The 23,101-nt window shown below is 45.2% G+C and overlaps 1 protein-coding gene across 5 annotated transcripts in view; it reads right to left on the bottom strand.

The window, feature by feature from the left end:
* Window positions 1-23,101, bottom strand: part of St6galnac3 (ST6 N-acetylgalactosaminide alpha-2,6-sialyltransferase 3) — a 532,491-nt gene that overhangs the window by 370,765 nt on the left and 138,625 nt on the right. Inside the window, exon 2 of one of the 5 annotated variants that reach the window (XM_029475443.2) lies at window positions 12,123-12,216. The exons of the other annotated variants lie outside the window; for them this stretch is intronic. The gene's annotated coding sequence lies outside the window, so the exon portion shown is untranslated. The remainder of the gene's footprint in view (window positions 1-12,122; window positions 12,217-23,101) is intronic. 5 annotated transcript variants of the gene reach the window in all.

The raw sequence follows: 23,101 nt of genomic DNA, 5'->3' as shown, positions 1-23,101 counted from the left end.
AATGTAAATAAAGAAAATATCTAATCAAATAAAATTTTAAAAATGTGATGATCATGCTAGCTTCAATAACTAAAAATATATTTCATCTTTAACTTTTCTGTTCGTCTGTTTCTTATGGCATCAGGGATCTGCTACTGAACTGCACTCTCTTCCCATTAACCTTCATCAACTTGACAAAAACAACAACAACAACAAAACCACACCATCACTTATGTTTGGTTTCTGTTTTCTTTTATTACTAAGAAGGTTTTGCCTTTTCTGGCAAATTACTTACTATATTTATGGTTTTATATTTTATTTCTCTCAGCTCTATGCCCTATTTAATGCATATATTCTATACACATGTATGCTGCATACACACATTACACAAATGCGTATACATGTTATTAAGGTTAATAAGCATGTGTCCAATATTTATTGGAAATATTGTTCTGGCTTGTGTGTTAATTTTGCATATAATAAATGTTACCCGAAATTTCCCCTATTTATTTTTGCTTTAAACTTTCAAAGTTCTTCCCTGCTCTGAGATCAAATAAATATTCACTAAATTTCCTTAGAGCCTTTTTTATGACTATTTCCATTTAAATTCTAATCCATGTAGATTTTTATTTTTGTCAGTGATATGAGATCGAAATAAAGCTTGATGTTCCCCCAGATATCTAATTTTCTCAACATTCCTCTTTCTGGCAATACCTTACTTATCTAATATATTAAATTATTCCATAGACCAGGTTCTATTTCATTTTGGGGAGAGGAGAATGCCATCTCTGAGTCTAGCAAGGCAACGGAAGCCTTGCGACTGAATGGACCATGAAGAGCAGCGATGGACGGTCCCAAGTGCTCCCTCCTCCCCTCACATACACCCTTGTCATGCCTTGTGGAGTCTGAGCCAACCAGCCAGGGCTTAAAGCCAAGCACAGCCCCTGGTTATTCCTATTTCCTAGACACGTTTTCTGTTACTCTTCCTTTCACCACAGTGACCCGGGAAACTGGCGAGGAGGCTGCACCCCTTCCCCACTCTAGTGTGGACAGGGGCGACCCATTTACTGTGCTGATATTAGTGACATTAAGGTAGGAAAGTTATTCCTGGTTCAAGGGCAGACCTAATGAAGGAACACTGGTCACAAACCAGCAAGCCTGGGCTCTCCTCCTGCTCCTGAATGACCTTAGAGAAGTCAGTGAACTTCATTCGAGCTCTTGAGCCTCTCTTCTGTAAAACCGATAAGTCCGAGTATTCGAGGACACGTGTCGGAACTCTCAAGCCAACTGTGCAGACATAGTCAGTTTGGATTAAGTTGTGCTTTAACCTTCCAATGTAACAGGACCCTCACTGTACACTGTCCCTCACTGTCCCTTACTGTAGCCACAGTCACCTGTGTTCATCTCACGGCCTCCACGTGAGTCAAGCGGTTTCTAAAATCTCTCTCAACTTTACTGCTATACCTAACATCTCACAGAAACTGTAGTATTCCTACTTTCAAAATACGCTCCAAATGGGCATGCCCACTGCTACCATGCTGCTAAGAATGTCCTGAGCGCTCCTGCAGTGGATGTCTTAGGGGAACGCTGGTCTGCATCCTGCCCTTCTGAGTGGGCCACTGTCTCCACCCTGCCCTTCTGCAGCCTTTCCCAGTAGAGGTGGCAGAGATGACTTTTAAAGTCACACATACAGCTGCCACTCAATGTCACCTCAGAGATACTTGCTGTGACCTTGCCATGTTAAATGGCCTTCTCCCACAGTCCCCTCTCTCACACACACACACACACACACACACACACACACACACACAGCTCTATTTCCAGCTAGTGCTGCTCCACTCTCATACCTTGGGTCACATTCTCTTGCCTTATTTTGTTGTGTTATGGGTGGAGAGCAGAGTATAAGCTCTCACAGGACAGGCCTTTCTGTCAATCACATTGAGCGCTTACATTGGCTCAGAATAGAGCCTGGAAGACTACACCCTAATGAATAACTCTGAGACAGTATGAATTTGTGAATCACTAGTGTCTCTTCCTATGATAACTTCTGATGCTAAGGTCCTGCTCCCCAACTGGTTCTTGAGCTGTCAGTAAAGAGCCTTAAACCAATTGCTGGGTGGAAGGTACAGGCGGGTCACCTCATCCTGGGAGGAGGCAGACAGATGCAAGGAAGGAGAACAAAGTTCACCATGCTTAGGAGAGAGGAGAACGGGGCAACCATGTGAGAGCTCAAAACGGAGTGGCCACACAGGCTGCTCCTGCAGGTGGGTGGGTGGTCAGGGGAGTTTAGCAACTGAAGTTTACAGCGAGAGTGGAAGAGACTGAGATAAATACATTATTAAGAGCACGCTTTTCCAGGCAGGTGAGACTAGGGAGCGCCCAGCAATTGTGCCAAGAAGGCAAGTGGAAAATAAACAAACTGTGAACATGTGTCTTTTGTCTGAGGATTCAAGGGAAACCAGGTAGGGGCTGGTAGTGCGGTCACTTATGGTGAGTAGTACATAAAAATGCACGTAACAGAAGTAACATCACTTAAACACATGACATCTCAAATGGATATGAGACAATCCTCTATAAGCAGCCCACGCCAGCACACTCCACACCCACCCAGGGCTGTAAAACCCTAGGAAGAGTAGAGGAAATGTTCATGTGATAAGCAGAGAGGTCCACAACACACTTTCCAATAGGAGAGAGGCTCCCTTGCTCTAGGCATCTAGTGAGACATGAGAGGGTCAATCTCTAGGGGAAAAAAATTGGTAGCCAGGCCCCAAATGTAGACTTGGCAGCACTCACATAAAATAGGTCAGAGGTGCATGAGTTCATCTGTGTTCTACGTGTAAGTCCTTCACCCTCTGGGGTCAGTTCCTCCAGCCTATTTGCTGAATTCAGGCCCATTAACAAGAAGGTCTTTCATTTCTCAAGATTAATACATTCTCTCAAAGAGAAAAAGGGGTCAGACTCACCTCAAACCCAGAACTGCTCCAAACAGCTTTTGAATAAATCTCTTTCAAGTGTGGACGTATGCTCTGTGCAAAGGCCTCCCTGAGACTGGGCATCCTCAGCTCCACCTGAGCCCTAGGCCATCCTTATCCCTACCCCAAATACCTAACACCCAACCAGGAACCAAGGAGGGGTGGCTCAGTTCTTAAAGTAAAAGGATGATGAGAGATGGGAGAACCCAGTACAAGGTTGGCTACTTTCCAATATACTAAATAATTACATCCAATGGTAGGATTTAACACAAAGGAAAAAATACAGGTGCATAATTTCAAAACAAAATAATTTTAATTTCACAAACCCCTTGGTTCTTTGTATGTGAGCGTTATCTTCTCACTAGCAATTCTTTGGGGAGTATTGATGTCAAAGTCCCCAAATCTCTCATCTATAAGGATCCAGACTCAGCACAAGGTTCCTTGGGGAGTGCAGACATGAGTCCAGGGGGACATTTCTCAGTACAGCAGAAAAAGAGAGCACCTGTGCTGAATGTCAGGCACATAAACATTTTGGTCTGTCCTCCACAGTCTGGTGATCAGGGGTGGGGAGGACTCATTAGCAAGATCCAGGAATCTAGAGTATGTCTGCACAGTACATACCTAGACCCTTGCTGGCATCTTTAGAGAAGAGGCAACTGAGGTTTTTTGTTGTTGTTTTTTAACTTGCAAAATCAATTGACAACTTCTGCTGACCACAAACGATACTTGGTCAATGACAACATATGTCTGTCCTAATCCTATGGGAGCCATGTAGGACAGTCAATTCTGTGACGAGTAGGTGGCTCCTGTAAGAAGCCTGAAAGCAGAGGGTGCTAGAGCCCAGGGGCTGATGTGATACCAGTACCCGCCTGGAGAGGCCACCAAGTAAGAGAAATGGGGTGCTGGAGAGATGTCTGGCTAGTAAAATGCTTGCTTTACAGCACTACTAGCTGAGTCTAGTCCAACACTTGTTTTGTTTTTGTTCTGTTTTTTTTTTTTTAAGATGATTAAGGTGGCATCAGGGAAATGTATTCAAACAGCCAACTGGAGTTCCCAGACCAACCAACCCAGCTTACTTAGCAAACGCCAGGCCAATGAGAGCCCCTGTTTCTAAACAACAGCAACAACAGTGGCTAGCACCCGAGAGAACCAGGTCTGAGGCTGTCCACTGGCTTCTACATGCACACTTGTATACATGTCTGACCTCAAATACATGAAAGCACATATATACAGAGGAAAAAGTATAAACAACGTATATCATATATACACGTACTACATACATACCCATAGCTGCCCATACCTTTAACATGTGGCATTTACATAAGCCTCCAGATTCGGACTTCCTTTGAAAGATTTGACAACAAAGGCTCCTCTGAATGGCCCCCAGTGATGCCAACTGTATTCTGGGGAGTTGGGTGGGCTATTACATTACGTGCCTGATACGTGCAAACATCCGGTGTAGGATTATACTCCATGCAACTCCTAAATGGCCTGGTGGAGACTTTGAAAAGATCAACAGCAAAGAGAAAGGGGAAGGGGAAGAAGATACTGGAGACAGACTCAGGCCCCGAGGCCTTCACTGCACGATTATTAATGCTTTGCCAGAGGTGAGCTATAAACTTGGATCTGAGATTCCTCACAGCTGAATGGAGCTTGCAATCTTTTTTTTTTTTTTTAAGATTTATTTATTATATGTAAGTACACTGTAGCTGTCTTCAGATGCACCAGAAGAGGACATCAGATCTCATTACGGATGGTTGTGAGCCACCATGTGGTTGCTGGGATTTGAACTCAGGACCTTCAGAAGAGCAGTCGGTGCTCTTAACCACTGAGCCATCTCACCAGCCCGAGCTTGCAATCTTGAAATGAAACCAGAGTCAGATTTCCTGCTCCTTCAGGAAATACAATCTCACTGTACCAAAGTCATCAGACTGCATACAAAATTAAATATGAATCAGGGCGATCCAAGGCATACAGAGTGCCTTACACTGGGTGCTCTACAGAGTAACTGGAGTGGCTCCCTACCAGTGGGGCCTCCTGCTCAGGCACAGCTCTCCAACCACAGAAAGGACAACTCAATGGGGTCTACACAAAAGGGAAGGGACTTGGAAACCCATCATTCCTGATAATACCCAAATTTCTAGCTCGTCTCCTCTTCTTCCCACTAAATTACTTTTCTCTTTGCTGTAACTGAATATTTGGCAGAAGTAACTCAAAACAAAGTGGCTTAAAGTTTGGGCTCATGATTTAAGAAGGCAAGAATCCATTCTGGTGGGAACGGCAAGGCTGACTCTTTGGAGAGAGGAGCAAGCATGAGGCAGGGATTCTTTGTATCAGACCAGGAAACAGAACAGAGGGAACAAAGGTTTTCCTCTTCCTTCCTCCTTTTCCCCAAGCCCATGAGATGAAACCGCCCAGCTTTAGAGTGGGTCTTCCCACTTCTGTAGACTCCTCCCAGGATCTTCTCCTACATGATTCCAGATCAAGTTGACAATGTAAATCAAACATCACACTTTTGGAATTATTTAATAAATTTGGGTTGCTCTTGAACTATTCCAAACATTAAGCAAGTTAAAAGTAGAAGGCCTGCTGTCGTGCTGGGCAGAAGGACTTCGGCATTGTGGTGTGCTGGACACAGGGACTTCGGCATTGAGACCTTGGGATCTAATTTCCTTTTTTCTCTTCAAGACAGATCACTCATTGTCTTAGTCAGGGTTTCTATTCCTGCACAAACATCATGACCAAGAAGCAGTTAGGGAGGAAAGGGTTTATTCGGCTTACACTTCCATTCTGCTGTTCATCACCAAAGGAAGTCAGGACTGGAACTCAAACAGGTCAGGAAGCAGGAGCTGATGCAGAGGCCATCGAGGGATGTTCTTTACTGGCTTGCCTCCCCTGGCTTGCTCAGCCTACTCTCTTATAGAACCCAAGACTACCAGCCCAGGGATGGTCCCACCCACAAGGGGCCTTTCCCCCTTGATCACTAATTGAGAAAATGCCTTACAGTTGGATCTCATGGAGGCATTTCCTCAACTGAAGCTCCTTTCTCTGTGATAACTCCAGCTGTGTCAAGTTGACACAAAAATAGCCAGTACACTCATGTATGGCTGGCTCTAGACTCCAGCAGGCTACAAGACAGGACTCAGAAGGGAAAGGATCCCTCTCATTGTGGCATCTGTCCTCCAGCATGTTACAAGCCTGGTGCAGGATTGCTTTCCCTCGCTCTCTCCTAACTCAGCATCAAATGCCACTGAGATAAATTCTAGCTGGCACTCCACAATCCCACCTTTATTTCTACATGTCTCTGCTGTGGAGTTTCATGTGGCCTGGGTGAAATTAACGGCCAAACCCATTTGGCAAAGCAAAACAAATCTTGAATTAACAAATAGCCCCGCTGCTGCACCATGGTTTATTGGAGGAAAAAAAGATAGAGTTTGTGCATTTGCTCAGCTCAATATCTTATGTGTATCAAAATGAGGAACAAAGAGCTCCTCGCGTCAATAATGGAATTTCAAGCAGCCGTGGGGACAGGACTACAATTTTCTCTCCTACATAAATGGAAGATCTGTGAGTTCTGTGGGGAATAGAATCTTTCCAGACGAATCAATTAAAAAATTATAAAGCATTTTGGTTGCTGAGTCCGGCAGACCTGAGAATGTCCCATCCTCCATCTTCTCAGTGACACGAAGGGTAGAAAGCGAATCATTTTTCATGAGATATTGACTTCATCTTTATATCAAAGCAGCCATGGCCATTATAGAATCAGCTGATATTTCAGCGAGGATACCAGTCAGGGGAGGACTTACACAATATTGGCTGCATTTTTTAAATTTTATTTTACTTTTAATTTACTTTTTACACTTCATATTCCATCCCCCGCCCCTCCCCATCCACCCTCCAACTGCTCCACATCTCACACCTCCTCCCCTCCCCACCCTGTCTCCACATGGATGCCCCTACCCCCCACCCACCTGATCTCAAAACTCCCTGGGGCCTCCATTCTCTTGAGGGTTAGGTGCATCATCTCTGAATGAATGCAGACCCAGAAGTCCTCTACTGTATGTGTGTTGGGGGCCTCATATCAGCTGGTGTATGTTGTCTGTTTGGTGGTCCAGTGTTTGAGAGATCTCGGGGATACAGATAAATTGAGACTGCTGGTCCTCCTACAGGATTGCCCTTCTCCTCAGCTTCTTTCAGCCTTCCCTAATTCAACAACAGGGGTCAGCTGCTTCTGTCCCTTGGTTGAGTGCAAATATCTGCATCTGACTCTTTCAGCTGTTTGTTGGGTCTTTCAGAAGGCAGCCATGATAGATTCCTTTTTGTGAACACTCCATAGCCTCAGTAGCTGATCTTAAGGCTGGAGTTCAGGCTGCCAAGATTCATCTCATTTGCATCTTACACAGGCACAAAAGCCCTTTCTTAGCTTCTGACCACTAGCAACTTATACAAGAGGTAAGAAAGAAGCCGGTATACTTCAGTATTGCTGTTCATCATCAAAGGAAGTCAGGACAGGAACTCACACAGGGCATGAACTTGAAGGCAGGAGCTGATGAAGAGACCATGGAGGGATGATGCTTACTGGCTCGATCCCCTGGCTATAGCTGGCTGTTTAGCCTTGGATTTGTCAGTTTCTTTGCTTATAAAGAAAAAAAACTGACAAATCAAGAAAGAAGCCATACTCTTTAGGGAAAAAATATATATGATTTTTATTTATTTTTATTACTTTATTTTTATTACTTTATTTTTGACAAATTGAGCACTGTGGCTCACAACTGTAATGTTAGTATTCATGAGGCTGAAACAGGAGAAATGCCAGGAGGTTATGGTTATCCTGGCCTATGTAGCCAATTTCAGGCTAGTCTGGCCTAAAGAGTATGCTCCTATTGCCACCACCACCCCCAATACAAAAAGGTATTCGTTCACATGTAAAGGTTATAAATACCAAGTTCTTCAGCCTCTGACCAAATTTTCCTTCAAGACTGAAACACCTATGTCATGCCTCCTCCTTCCAAGACTCAGGGAAATCTTTGAAAGGGGGAACAGAAAAGTATAAAAAGCAGAAGGAGTTGATTGCTCTTAGGAGGCTGGCTTCTGGGCAAGGCAGGAATCTCATGCAAGAGAAGACAGTGATGCTGGGGTTCTGAGCCCCGGGGTCCCAGAAAGCAAGTCACTGTCAGCTCCGACCTTCTTCCTGCCTGGTCTGCTCACTGCCATGTCACCTACAGCTAGGAGACAGCAGCAGCCAGAGAGACAGAGCCCCAGGAACACAGAGGTGAGTAAATGGGTCCTGCAATGCCCATTGCCCACGGCCACCTATGTGTACCTGATGCAGTGACTCCTTCGTGGTGCCACGTCTCCTACAAAATGTACAGAATCCATGAATCTGAAGGGCTCTCTAAGCCTCACTAACTGAGAAGCCAAAATACAAGATAAATATCCACAGCAGGGCAAGAGACATCCGTAGACCACTAGCGGATACTGATACCCACCCTAAGATATACTTCATTTTCACTCTGAGCTGGAGACTTGCACACATTCTCATTTAATCTTTAAAATAAATCGCAAGGCAACTAACTTCTTTGTTTTATAAGCAAAGAAACTGACTTATCCAAGGACAAACATCCAGTTATAGGTAGAGCCAGGATCCTTTTCAGTGGGCCTCAATCCCGACCTAGTCCCTGCAGTTTCAAACAGCAATACATTAGCAAATGTCATCTATAGAACCCTACTAAGTATAGTAGCCTGTGTCTCATTTTCAATCTTATCTTACTTTAATTTTAATTAAAGTATACACTATGATGAACCCAGAGGTATTTGGCTTCCATTTGGTGGTCATTTCTGTTCTAGCAGTGTACAGGCTTATTTTGTGTGTCAACTTGACACAAGCTGGAGTTATCACAGAGAAAGGAGCCTCCCTTGAGGAAATGTCTCCATGAGATCCAGTTGAAAAGCATTTTCTCTATTGGTGATCAAGGGGGAAGGGCCCAGCCCATTGTGGGTGGTGCCAACCCAGGGCTGGTAGTCTTTGGGTTCTATAAGAGAGCAAGCTGAGCAAGCCAGGGGATCGAGACAGTAAGCAGCACCCCTCCATGGCCTCTGCATCAGCTCCTGCTTCCTGACCTGCTTGAGTTCCTGTCCTGACTTCCTTTGGTGATGAACAGCAGTATGGAACTGTAAACTGAATAAACCCTTTCCTCCCCTACTTGCTTCTTGGTCATGATGTTTGTGTAGGAATAGAAACCCTGACTAAGACAAGCAGCCTATCAGCATGAGGAGGGGTAAGGGAGAGGAAAAGAGGGGGAGGAGGGAAATCAGAAGGATGGAGTTAGTGCAAGTCATATTGGACACTGAAGTGAACCATTAGGCCTGAATTTTGCAGACTAACTTTGGAAGAGTCAGTGCTGACTATATAACATGCTGAAGACTTGACAGCCTGCCAGTAGCACTGCCCCACATCCCACAGGACCACTGCCAAGGGGAATCCCAAAGGGCAAAGCAGCCACAGTCATTCTCAAAATACAGAACTCTTCCCCTACCCGTCAAAGCTGCACTCGCACCCACCCACATGACTCCATGAAGCTGCCTAGCCAGTGTGTGCTGCCTTGACTCTGGTCCACTTGGCTTCCCACCCCTCCAAGGCAAGAGCCACTGTCAAGTATCTCCTGTGTAAATACTTCTGGAGAAGGATGGCACTGAGTCCTATGGCTGGGTTTGTGGGTGGTGTTTTGATGCTCTTTATGGAGTCAATTGCTTCCATTTCAGAAGCGATGGAGATGGAGGCTGTTCTTTAAACGCACCCCTCCCTGAGTGAAGGAAGAATCTTGTCTAGGTAGCATCATCTAGTGGGGAATCTCTGAGCTGCAAGTCAACAATCTATCACGGTCGGATTGATGCTTTTAGAGCCTACAGAAAGGGCTTCCCCATTTCATTCATCATCTCCTGCAATATCTACCGTATATAAATTTAGTAAACTTCTATTAAGTCAATAAACATAAAGTGAACCTCAAAAGCACAAGCAGTTCTTCTAGCATGATGGACAGGGATCTTGTCTGACTGGAACCAGGTTTTGGTTTGGATTCTCAGAGCTTCTGGCATGTGTGTGTGTGTGTGTGTGTGTGTGTGTTGCTCCACTGGAAGCTACCCTATCTACCATCTCAAAGGATGGATTAGTAAGCCATTCTTGCAAGGCATTTGAGCAACTCACAGAAAGAGACATTTGAAGCACAAATTATTATTTTTATAGGTTTCCCAAGAGCGGGCCAGCAGTTACTACAATTACTATTCAGTGAAGAATCTTAAGTGCACACAGTAGACACGCCTGGCGAACTCAACTGTTTCCATGGGTCTTAAAGGTTTAAACTAATCACACCTGTATGGTTTCTGAAGATAATCTGATGGCTATAACATACAGAGATAGATAGCTTCATTACCACAAATGACTCCAGAGCAATCCCAGGAGAGAGGAAAGCCCCTACTGTTATGCAGATGTTGCTGCCTAGAGCTAACCCAACTCCTTCCAGACACCTGGGCTGGCTCTAAGTAATAGGATTTCAGAATGTTACTGACTGGCTAAGAGGGTTTCCCATCTGTAAAATGAGAGAGCTGCCACTAATCTCTCCAGCCTTAGGAATGCACAATGGCTTTTGTGGTTTGTACAAAATAACAACAGTGAGAGTCATATCCAACTCATACAACCCACCCTTATCTCCGTGCTTCAGCCACCCTGGAGGCAGTCTCTACACTGAATACAATCTGCCTGCCCAGTGACTCGTGGCTGTTCTTGCTCAAAGTTCTTCCTACCTTAGCCACATATCACTCATTCCAACATCCCATTTAGCCACAAGAAACAATCAACAGATAAAAGATGTTGGGGAAGAAAAGTGCTTCCCTGGCCCATCAGAAGAACAGCCCTGACTTAGATCATGAGCAATGAGTGACTCTAACTCATCAACAGAAATAGCATCAACTGCCAGGGTCAAACGTGGTGTCCAGGTGAGCAAAGACGTTTACCCAGTGTTGGCTAAAGAAATTCAACACTAGTGCTGAAAATTGATGGGTGCAAAGGGCTCTGTTAACTTGAAAGATCAGGCATTCTGTCACCTTCCCAGAGCTTCAGTGTCATGCACTGTATTAGAATTCTGCAGAGAAAAAGAGCCAATATCCATGGATAAAACAGCAACAACAAAACTTAAGACGCATCCGCAACACAACTGTGAGGAACAGAGTCTGTATTCCCAGAACACACATAAATCAGTGTGTAGTAGCACATGTCTGTGACCCCACAACTTCCACACATAAATCAGTGTGTGGCAGCATATGTCTGTGACCCCACAACTTCCACACATAAATCAGTGTGTGGCAGCACATGTCTGTGACCCCACAACTTCTACAGAGATAGGAGGCAGAGGTAAGAGAATCCCAGCTAACCTGCCATAGATAGCAATAAACAATAAAATTTCTTCTATCAATTCAAGGTTGTCCTTACACTGTCACTGTCACATGCCATGGCAACACTTACACATATGAACATACACACACACACACACACACACTCACTCACACAATGATGTGAAAAAGACTTATGATATACAGAGCTATGGAAGCCCACTGGGAGATCGTTTGCCTATTATGCACAAAGCTCTGGGTTCAGCTCCTAACTGAAGGGGTTGGGCACCACTGTGCTAGTCAATTGGCACAGGATCATTCCAGGGGTCCACTGTACATCAAGAAGATAATACATCAGACACACAGATATGCTCAAGCTATTAGAAAGTGCTCACCTGACAAACCATGATTAACATATGCGCTGACACCTGTGCACCTGCCGTCTTTTCAGCACTACCTGTCCTAGCTTCATCCTGTTGGCCACAATAAAACACTCTGACCAAAAGGACTTGGGGAGAAGAGCATTTAGTTCATTCTCCCCTTCTGGGTCACTATCCATGACGGAGGGAAATCAAAGCAGGACTCTGGGCGAGAACCTGAATCAGAACCAGGGAGGAATGCCACTCTGCTGGCCCCATCTCTGCTTGTTCTCTCACAAGCTCATCCTTAGCTAGCTTTCTGTACAGCCCAGGGCCACCTGCCTAGGAAGGACCCCTCCCACAGTGGACTGCACCCTTCTATATCAATGAATAATCAAGACAATGCCCCAGAAATGTGACTACAGACCAATTTGATGCAGTCAATTCCTCAGCAGAGGATCCTTCTTCCAAGTGGCACTAGGTTGAGTCAAGGTGACACCTCAGGTGACAAAAGATATTACCTAAAATGTCATGGAAAGAGAATATAGAACCCAGCATCAACACACCGCAAGTACTTAGCGAGTGGGAGCTATGACTTTAAACTATTATCTGATTGCCTTAGAGATCAGCCTTAACTAAAAACAGAAACCCTTCTGCAGGCTGACATTTAAAAGGCCACCACACAAAGAACACAGCCCGGCTTCCAGGAAGGTACTTGTGAACGCGTGGGCTGGCGAATCAACAAACGGCACGGGATGTTCTCTTCCAACAGCTTGCCATTTCAGCATCTTCCGATTAGGCCGACACATGGTGCTCTCGAATGGCCCAGCTTCCCTCCCACGTTTGCAGACCAGGATTATTCTAAATAGGAAGCCAGTCCCCAAAACCTCCCATTTGCCGCCATCACAGGTCAGCCACAGGATTGTGTGCAGTCAGGCTGTGGAGCAGGTGCGGCTACCTGTGTGAAGGTCACAGCCCAGTTATTTTATGTGTCAGCCTGAAGATAAAAGCAGACGACAATGAACCGGTCTGTACTCTCCCCGTGGAAGGAGATTGTCTTAAATTTGGGAAGTGGTTCTTTGCCACTGAGATAACCTCAGCTACCCTGCAAAACAGAGAGAATAAACAAACTCGCTGTAAGTGAGGGTGCACACTTGAATTCAACTCTAAGGCAGACTACATACGCAGTGCTGGGCACTGCTATTCAGTTACTTTGAGGCTGTCTTCAGAAGACACCGGTCATGGCGCCCTTTCTCCTTAGAGTCCTCCCCCACGGTGATCTATACACTGTAAAGTGCTGGTGCTTTAAAATGATTTTAAAGCAAGCCCTGGAATTACATTAAAGGCTCATCCAAGCCAGAAGGAGGCTGATGATGGTCAGGAGGAACCGATGCAGAAGGGTCATGTAACCATTTCCGGTCGGCAGTGGAGCCACTCCGCCCCCTCTTGCCAAAGAATTCCTGTCCATATAGACCTCAAAGTGCTCAGCCTGCTGGCTGTCTGCGGGGTTTGGTTCCCTGACCAGACATTTCCATTACCGCAGCTGCTGCTGCTAGTTTGTAAGCGCGTAGCAACCCTGCTTCTTATGCTTCTCACCACATGCTTAAATTTTTTTTTCTTCTGCTAGAAGAAATTACGGCCATTTCGGCTGAGTGTCCCCATTCTGTATTCTTTCAGAGCTCGTATTCATCTTTTATTTTCCTGAATGAGGTTTGGTTTATAGCATATAAGATAGGAAAACAGGATTGAAAAGGCTGGAAGAATATAAATCTTCCCTTGGAAACAAAATGCTCTCAGTGCATTTTAAAGACTTCAGAGTTTTTTGACGCCCTCATTCACTGGAGAATTTTGGAGGAAGTAAAATCCGAGAATCCCTCTCCCTCTTCCCCCCACCACTCCCCCATCTCTCTCTTTCACACACACACAGAGAAATAAAAAAATTTAAAAAGCCAGTCGTATAGCCTGATTATTCCAATATCTTCCAGTACACTGTGTGTTCCGTCAGACACTCCATGTTGGAAAGGTTTTCCATGTCTCGCTGGGTTTGCATATTCCTTTTTTGCAGCCAAAGTTCAGATACCTCGAGGACAGAGCTACACCCTAACCATGCGGTGGAGGTCTATTACATCATGGATCGCTTAGGCAAATCCCAGAGCTCCACTGCTGTGGGTACTCTGGGACTCGGTGCTTTTTCCCAGGCTACCCCACTCCAGAGGGCCCTTCGTGTCACCATAAAACTGATTTCTTTACCTAGCCACACAGGAGGAAAAGATCCTCAGTGGCTCTAGAATAGTCTTCTGGATATAAACACACCAACGAAAAAGCTGTAGTTTTCTTCATAAGCTAAGGATGTGAGGGCCTAAAGGGTTCTGATGACAAAGCTTAAAGATGAGCAATTCAGAGGGAGATGTGTTGTAATGTGTAATCACAATGATGTTGTTTCTAGCACGTTCAAGAACAGCAGCCAAATGAATGGCTCCATCCCCCGAATGAAATACATTTTATAGGGATTTCCTCCTGGAAAACTGGAGCTGAAGGTGGGGCTGGAGAGACAGCTCAGCCATTAAGAACAGTTGCTGCTTTTTCAGAGGATCAGAGTTCAATACTGGGCACACAACTCATGATCCATATTTACTCCAGCCCCAGAGACCCTCATACCCAGTTTCGGCTTCAGCAAGTATACACACACACACACACACACACACACACACAATAATTTAAAATAACTGGAGATAAGTATGTGTGCAAAACACATCAGACCACAGCAATCATTTAAAAAGAAGAACCAGTTAAGAATACCTGTTGCTCTATGTCCTGACAAGGCTCCTGACATACAAAGGCTCTTCTCACAGGACCCAAAGAGCACAGTTAAAAGTCATAGTAGTTGGGCTGAGAAGATGTCCTGGTGGTTAGTAATGTGCTGTAACCATAGGACTGGAGCTTGGGTCCCCAGAAAACTAAGTGCTGTTGGGAGCTAAAAAGAGGCCCTGGGGAAGAGGGGGAAAGGGGAAGACCCACACCCCACCAGAGTTCCACTTATTCTCTGGTCAGTCAGGCGTGGGAGGGCTGCCATACACTTTCCACTCATCCCTGAGTGGGCATCTAAGCAGTTGACCGCTGACCCATTCTCCGGGGGGGTGGCTAAGGGGCAGCCCTACCTGGGGGCCCCAAAGCTACTTTCTCCTAAAGCCCCAGGGAGCCCTGGTGCTAAAGCCACCAGAGTTATGGGAGAGGGATTGGGGAAGAGAGGTTCCCAACATCACAAGAGTGAGCGCAACGGATTTTGACTGGAACAGAGACTATCTGTGGTTTTAGAACTTTATTATAGAAAGGCAGGGAGAAAGAGACACGGTAGAAAGGAGAGATGGAGGAAGGGAGGGAAGGAGGGAGGGAGGGAGAGAGAGAGAGAGAGAGAGAGAGAGAGAGAGAGAGAGAGAGAGAGAGAGAGAGAGAGAGGAGAAAGGCTAGAGAGAAAGAGAGAGTAAGAGGGAGAGAGGAGAAGAGAAGACAAAGAAAGAGGAGAGAGAGTGAGAGTGAGGGGTAAGAAGTAAGAGAGAGACAAGTAAGAGAGCAAGCAGGGGCTGAGCACGCCTTTTTATGGTCTTTACTGTTGCTAGGTAACTGGGGAAGAGTTTAGCCTGAAGGTCAGAAGCTTGAGCCATTGCCTACGTGACTTCTAGCTATGCTTCTCTTGTGGGGGCTGTGGGGGGGGGGGGGTTGCGGTAACTTAGGCAGGAGCCAGAGTTCCAGGAGCATGAGGGAATGCCTACCATGTCATGTAGGTGAATTATCACCCTTCAGGGTTCAGACCTCAGCTCAACTGGAGACAGCCTGTCTGTGCATAGCCCAATGCCCCACCAAATGCCAGATGGGCATGGCAACCCCCTGTAACTCCAGCTCTGAAGACAGAGGCAAGGGATCCCCAAGCAAGCTGACTAGCCAGGTTGATGAGTTCTGGGTTTGTCTAAAAAGACTGTGACACATGAGGAAGAACAATGCGGGGGGGCAGGGGGGGCAGCGGTGTTCTGATGCTGATGTGAACAAGCACCCAACACGTGTGTTTGTGTGTGTGTGTATGTGTCAGACACTAGGAAAATAAAATATATAAAGGCATGCACAGCACTCACTGCTGTACATGTGACCAATGGGAGGCGGCAGTCCCATTAGCTCACGTCATGTGACACAGGAGAGCACCTGGAGGGGAGAGCGGGTCAGAACCCACGTGTATCCTGTCTGCTTTACAGAGAAGGAGAGACAAAAATGGACATCGTTCAGATCCCATCGCACGCTTTCCACATATAACTCAGCAGAAAGTCTGTCACTCTTCCTCAGGTTGGTTTTCTGCTCCGCTTGCTTGTTTTGTTGAAATAAGGTCTTGTCATACTACCCTGGCTGGCCTTGAACTTGTCAAATAAACCAGCTGGACTCCAACTTGCAATCCTCTGCCTCCACCTCCCAAGTGCTTGGATTACAGGCATGAGCCTCCACACCTGGCTCTCCCTCGCTGTACAGTGACTGTGAAACCAGGGCTCACTTTAAAAGCTTTCCTGGGTAAACAGTGAATGCAGACCAAAGAAATGTGGACAGAGAAAATAACAAAGCCAGACAAGAATAAGCGATGGGGAGATGCCGTACAGCAGTAACACCACGGGCCACCGATACCTAAACCATTTGTGCCTAAACTACTGTTTCTCCAACCCAGCTGTGTTCCAGAGTAAGTCACAGTGGTGGTTAAAACTGTCCAGGTTTAGATTCCATCCCAGATGGGAGGGGACCCCAACACCGCATCCAGGCTTTAGAATCACGACCCTCAGCCACCTGGATGTCCTGGTGTGAATTCTCAGCCAACAAAGTCTTGTGAAAGGGATGTCTTTAAATGGAGAAACATCAAGACATACGCTCTAACCATATTAAAGAACCTCTGACATCCAAGGAAACGAAGTGTCACTTTTTCTTTAACTTGAGGATTAAACCACACTCTGAAACCTTGATAAACATGACACGGCCACGCAACATTCCCCTGCACAGTTCTCTATTCATACGGATAAGAAAATCCTTGGCTTTCTCATAATAAATAGGTGCCTTCTGACAACTGTCAAATTTTCTCATTGCTTAGATTTGGAGATTCAACAAAGCCAGTTGCCAGGCAGACATCAGGTTTTGTGAGATTCCCTCAGAGTTAATGAGCCTGACCTCAGACAAACGCTCAATACTGTGGATACCTCACATGATAGCGACTTCAACACCTACAACCAGACGTGTAGTCTGTGAAAACCCTGTTTGCTGTGTCCTGTGTAAAACTCAAACACATTTGCTTTCAAACCTCCTGAAGACACATTCTCAAGTAACTGTACATGCACAGACTGTATGCACCCTGACAACATACTACCTCTTTGGAGATATGTGCTGCCTTCCTATGAATCCATACTAAATACTAAAGGATTTTCAAAACTTACTTTAAAAAAATTCTACCCCAAGCATGTGTACCCTACAAACTCTCACACACATATTTTTAATTGTCTTCTGGTTCATACTTGGTTAATACAACTTAAACTCACGGAAGCAGCCAGAGGCCACTCACGATCCTGCCTTCACATACACCAACCCTGTAGGAGAGCTACTTGTTCAGTAATTCCCTTTGATTTCCATTGCTATCCTTTGTGCCCATAATGGGGTCTCTTGCTGCCTCTGAATTTCACTACCTTTCTGTTATGAACAAGAAATGTTCCAAATACCTGGCCTTCTCTTGCATAAGGACTGTCTTTTTAAATTACTACAATTTTGAAAAGTGCCAAGCGTTTTCGATCTATTTAACAATAGCACCTCTGAAACGGCAGAATTGGAGAGAGGGAGGGCCGTTACCTTTTCCCTTTCCTATTTCAAATTATAAGGGTAATTTAACACTTGTCACAACAAGGCAGCCAGTTCAGAGATTATATATGGTGGAAATGTGTTTCAGATTTAAGGTGCCTAACATTATCTACTTTCAGTTGTGCTCATTAGGAGTTCTTACCCCTTCACAACCTCTCCTAATTGCTATAAGCAAGTGCTGCCATTGATGGTCTTTAGAAAAAGTTACAATTTTGTTGTTACCTTGTATCTGTTTACTTGTTATTTAGTTTATAGACTTTTCCTTCCTCAACCTGTATTTGAACTTTATTACTATTTCCCCTTATGTGGTAGTGTAAATAAGAATGATTCCCATAGGCTCCTAGATTTGAATACTTGGTGACCAGGGTGTGGTACTATTTAAAAGGATGATGAAGTATGTGGCCTGGTTGGAGGAAGTGTGTTACTAGAAGTGGGCTTTATGGTTTCAAAAAGCCCATTCTAAGCCCAGATTCTCTCTCTTCCTACTGCCTGTAGATATGAATGTGGAACTCCCAGCTACTTGTCTGCCTGGCTGCTGCCATGCTCCCTGCCATGATAATAGCTTAAAACCTCTATAAGCAAGCCTTGGCTACATGGTTTCCTTGATTTAAAAAAAAAATGCAGTAGTCACGGTGTCTCTTCCCAGCAACAGAGCACTGAGTTGAACGCTTTAAGCAGGGCTTAAGGGACCATCCTAGTAGGAACACAGAAGACTGAGGTGCTGAGTAAGATGTGGAAGCAGGTGCTCAAGAAGTTTTGAAGTGGAAGAATATTAGAGAGTGAGACTGCTCGTGTCATACTCCGGCAAAGAATGTGACAGCTTTCTGCCTTTGTCCAAAAAAATCTGATGGTCTTGGCAGGAGAGATTTCAAGACAGCCCAGTAGACCTAGATTTCAAGACATCCTGGTGTTGACTTTGTTGTGTGGTTATCAGTGGTTAGTCTTATGCAGATCCATAATAAAAGGAGCTAAGCAAGGAAAAAATACAAAATGTACAGTCTGAGGAGTAAGGGAGCCCCAGGGGGTGTACTGGAGTTAAGTCCAGTGTTCACAGAGATAAGAAGCTTAAAGAAAAGCCTGGTGCTAGAAGAAATAAAGGGGAGGTGACCTCAGGGAAAGACCCCCCACACAGCTAAGCTTCCACGTTGTGAACAGGAGTTAAAGAAAAGCTTAATCATTAAAAGAAATCTCCAAATAGGAAGCTGATGCAAATATAATTAAACTAGGGGAACATGTTCCAGACCTAACAATCAGCAGTACTTGGCAACTTTAGGCACAAGGTTCTGCCTTTAGTGTCAAAGATCCAAGAAAGGGGTTGTGGAATCTCCTTCTTCAACTACAAAAAGCTGCTGAGGTCAGGCGTGCATCAGGGGTGACCCTGCAGGGAGGCCCAGAAAGGAGATTAAGTGAAGCTGTAAAGTGAAGCCTAAATTCCACTGAAGACCCCCAAGATGTTGAAGATGCCAGAGTTGCGGGAAGCCTACCATGGAAGGATGTTAACAAGTTCTGGAACTAGCTCAAGAAAGAGGAGTGTGTTGGCAGTCAACAATGCTGAAAGGAACTGGGAGATCTGGAGAACATTTTGAATCAGACATGGAGATGCAGAGTTTGGAGTCTGCCCGCATGGTTTTTAGTCTCGCTCTGTTTGGTCCAGCATTTCTTCACTGTGCTCCACAGCCTCCCTTTTGGAATGGTAATGTGCATTCTAAGCCACTGTGGGTTGGAAGTACGTGGTTTGCTTTTTCGTTTTGATTTTATGGGTGGTTATAGCTATGAGATGGCCTTGAGCCTCAGAGGAGAATTTGAACTTTGGACTTTTAAACAGTCTTGAGACGATGGTAGACTCTGAGGATTTCTCAGCTGGCTCTCCAGCACCATGTCTACCAGCACCATGCTTCCCACCATGGTGATAATAGACTGACCCCCTGAAACCACAAGCCAGGCCCAACTAAATACTTCCCTTTATAAGAATTTTCATGGTCATGGTGACTCTTCACAGCAATAGAACACTGACAGAGACTCCTCGTTATGCTTATTTCCTAATCTTCTATTTCTCTCTGTTTCTGTCTCTGTCTCTTTGTCTCTCTCTGTTGTGTGTCCTTCTGTGTCCTTCTCTCCGTCTGTGTCTCTGTCTCTCCGTCTGTGTCTCTCTGTGTCTCTCTGTCTCTCTTTCTCTGTCTGTCTTTCTCTGCATGTGTTTGTGTGTGTATGTGTGTGTATAGACCAAAGGACAGCTTTGTCATTTCCTGATCAAACACCATCCACCTTGAATTTCTCAGACGGCATATCTCTCTCTCTCTCTCTCTCTCTCTCTCTCTCTCTCTCTCTCTCTCTCTCTCTCTCCCTCTCTCTCTCTCTCTCTCTCTCTCTCTCTCTCTCTCTCTCTCTCTCTCTCTCTCACTGAAACTCTACAATCAGCTTGCCAGCAACCCCCAGGGATGCTCTAATCTCTGTCTCCCTAGCTCTGGAATGTAAGCATGCTTCAATGCACAGCTTTTTTCTTGTGGGTTCTGGGGACTGAACTCTATCCTCATGCTGGTGAGGCAAAACTTTACCAAGAAGGCTATCTTCTAGTCTAGTCCTATATCTAGTTAGTGTTAAAGAATGAGAACGGCCATTAAAGCTCTTAGTCTGGGAACCCACAGTTATTAGGTGATAGGCATGAATCTTACTGGGTGTGGTAAGCTCTGTATCCTGCCGGTGCCAAGCAGGGAACAGAACAGAGAAATAAAAAGTCATGAAACATTAAGGAGTGATGGAGACTACAGTGAATTCAATCTGAAAATCTCCCAAATGCATTTGCACTCAAATCTTACCCTAAAACAAAATGCATAGAAGGAGCATTTTGTGCTGTTCCTTGCTGTGGTAGCTCAGGGGAAACAGCACGTTTTGATTGCTATGACTCCGTAGTTTTGAAAACTTCCCTGCTGATGTAGGTTGAATGACAGCTAACATTCTGGGTGGGTCTGTCCTGTTAGAGCCTATTGCAGAAACTCAACCAGGTCAGCTGTGCAGGGCCAGTTTGCAACTTGGCAGCATTTTATTCCCAGTAACATTTTACATCTTTCTCCAAATAAGGCGTTCAATTGATTCATTTTGATTTGAGCTTATAGAAAATTTCTACTGCACAGATAATGTAAAAAGAGCAGATAATCCGAAATTTGAGTGCAAATGGCCTGAGAACACCACACTCCCCATGAATTTGCCATTCAGCTATCATTTCTTTCACATTGATCGTGCACTGAAAATATTTTTGTATTTCTCCTAAAGCACAAACTACCCTGGGGGTGAGGGGTGAACTGGGACAGGTAATGACCACGACTGAGGCCACAGGTGACATCTGCTATACCACATTTACAGGGGCCACTGTCTTTAGACTGACGGAGCTTCTGCAATAGGCTTTAACTGGACAGACCCACCCAGAATGCTAGCTGTCATGCAACCTACATCAACAGGGCAGTTATCTAAACTACGGAGTCATAGCATTCAGATCAGAACGGGCTGTTTGCCCTGAGCTACCACAGCAAGGAACGGCACACAATGCCCCTCCCCTTTACCTTTATGAACTTAGTAACTGCAACTTGGTGTGGTTTCTTGTGTAGCTCCTGCACCGTGTATTTTCGTTGTTTGGACGCAATTACCTTACAAAAGCAGGCTCTCCTGCCATGCCCAGGGGAGCATCTCGGCATTTCCTATGTGGGAGGCTTTTGGATTCATCTGTGAATTGCTAATAAAAGCCAATCATATCTCTAAACTCAATATGTTGAAATTTTATTTTCTGGTATATCACAGGACAACAGCAGCTGAATGAGAAATGCAGGGGGGGGAGAGGGGGGTGTGATAAGGCCAAAAATCTCACGGGCTCGGAGAAGCAGTAATGAGCTTCCCAAGGTCTGTGGGACGGCCTTGAATTTAGCTTTTGCAGAAGGTTGAACCTGGTAAAATAAAAGCTGGCTATTGTCTCTCCCCTACCACATTGCCACTGTCAGGAGGGAGCGATTTCTCACAAAACAGCTTTTGAAATTTTACCCAATGCTAACTCTGCCCACTGCTTACCAAAAATGGAAACAACACAAGAGAAAGATAATTGTCATTTTCTTCTCTCACAAAAGAGACTTCTAGCAAAGTGAACAGGGAGCAGAAATCAAAAACTCTGTGTGCGCCAGCTCTGGCGTCCTGATGAAGGGTTAGTCACTAATGCCCTGGTGGTTACTTAATTGCAGCTAAACACGGCACCACCCAGCTTAACATTCCCCTCCCAGCCCTGTTCTCAGAACCGCTCAGGTCTGGAAATAGCAACTGTCCTCAAAGCACAGGGAAGAGACACACCAATCCTGCTGTTAGCCTCTCTCTCCACAGCATTTCAGAGCTGTGAGGTCTCCTGGTCACATTCTGACAGTCCCTTCCACTTCCTGCGTTTCCTGCAGGAGCACAAAAAACGCCAGCATTTGCCAAGGTCTTGAGGAAGAGCCCCTCCAGACCCATCTTCAATCACAGAGAGCTCCCAGTCCATCTAGCAACATTTCCCTCATAACCGCTGGTTTAGTCATGGAAGGGTTTTGAATTACCGAAAAGACAGTGAGTGCTGACCACTCTTCCACAGACTTCCACTGAAGACACAAGGAACTGGCTGAGATCAACAGCCCACGCTCTGCCAGAACACTGCCAACTACAGAGTCAGAGGAGTGAACACGTGCCTGAGTCTTCATGGAAGATGTTTGGCTTCCTTAGAGTCTTTGTAGCTAGGGGGGATAGCTAAACTGTATGGCAGTATAGTGGCCATAATGCAATTAATCATACCGTAAATGAGAATGGAGGAAAGACTTTTGTGTTTCAATAGAAAATGCATTCTAGGGCTAGAGCAATACCAGCTCTTGATGCTAACCCTACCTTTGCTAAATTGGCAAGCAAGGAGACCTGGGTTTCTCTCTCTCTCTCTCTCTCTCTCTCTCTCTCTCTCTCTCTCACACACACACACACACACACACACACACACAGAGCAACCATCTAAAGATCCAGATGTTCCTGTAATCCCAGAACTGGGGAAGCCAATATAAGTCAATCCCTAGGGCTCCCTAGCCAAGTAGTCTAGATTATTCTGTAAATACCAGGACAGTGAGAAACCATATCACAAAACACAAGGTGGATTGGTACCTGATGAACATACTGAAGATGATCACACACATACACCCTCATATATGTGTGCAAGCACAAGCACAGGCACGCACACACACACACACAGATAGAGACAGAGACAGAGAGAGACAGAGACATTCAACAAGGGTCAAGGAATGTTCTAAGAAGTCTGACACTTCACAATGTTTTAGAGACCTAGTATACTGACATAGTCTACCACACTCTCAAAAGCTTTTATTCTGCTCTGTAATGGCACAGGCTTCATAGGTGAATGAGTCCTCCTTATGTAAATGACTCCCTCCATATGTAAATGAGCTCCACCTTTGGGCAGGCTGACCAGAGGTTATCTGGGACCTCCCCAAGCATTTCCACTCCCTTTTTTCAGAAAAACAAAAAGGA

The sequence above is a fragment of the Mus caroli genome, unplaced genomic scaffold, assembly GCF_978045245.1.
Source record: "Mus caroli unplaced genomic scaffold, Mus_caroli_1 scaffold_3, whole genome shotgun sequence".
In the NCBI taxonomy this organism is placed as follows: domain Eukaryota; kingdom Metazoa; phylum Chordata; class Mammalia; order Rodentia; family Muridae; genus Mus; species Mus caroli.
Note: the sequence above shows the minus strand (reverse complement) of the source record. Positions and strands in the feature narration are given on the sequence as shown.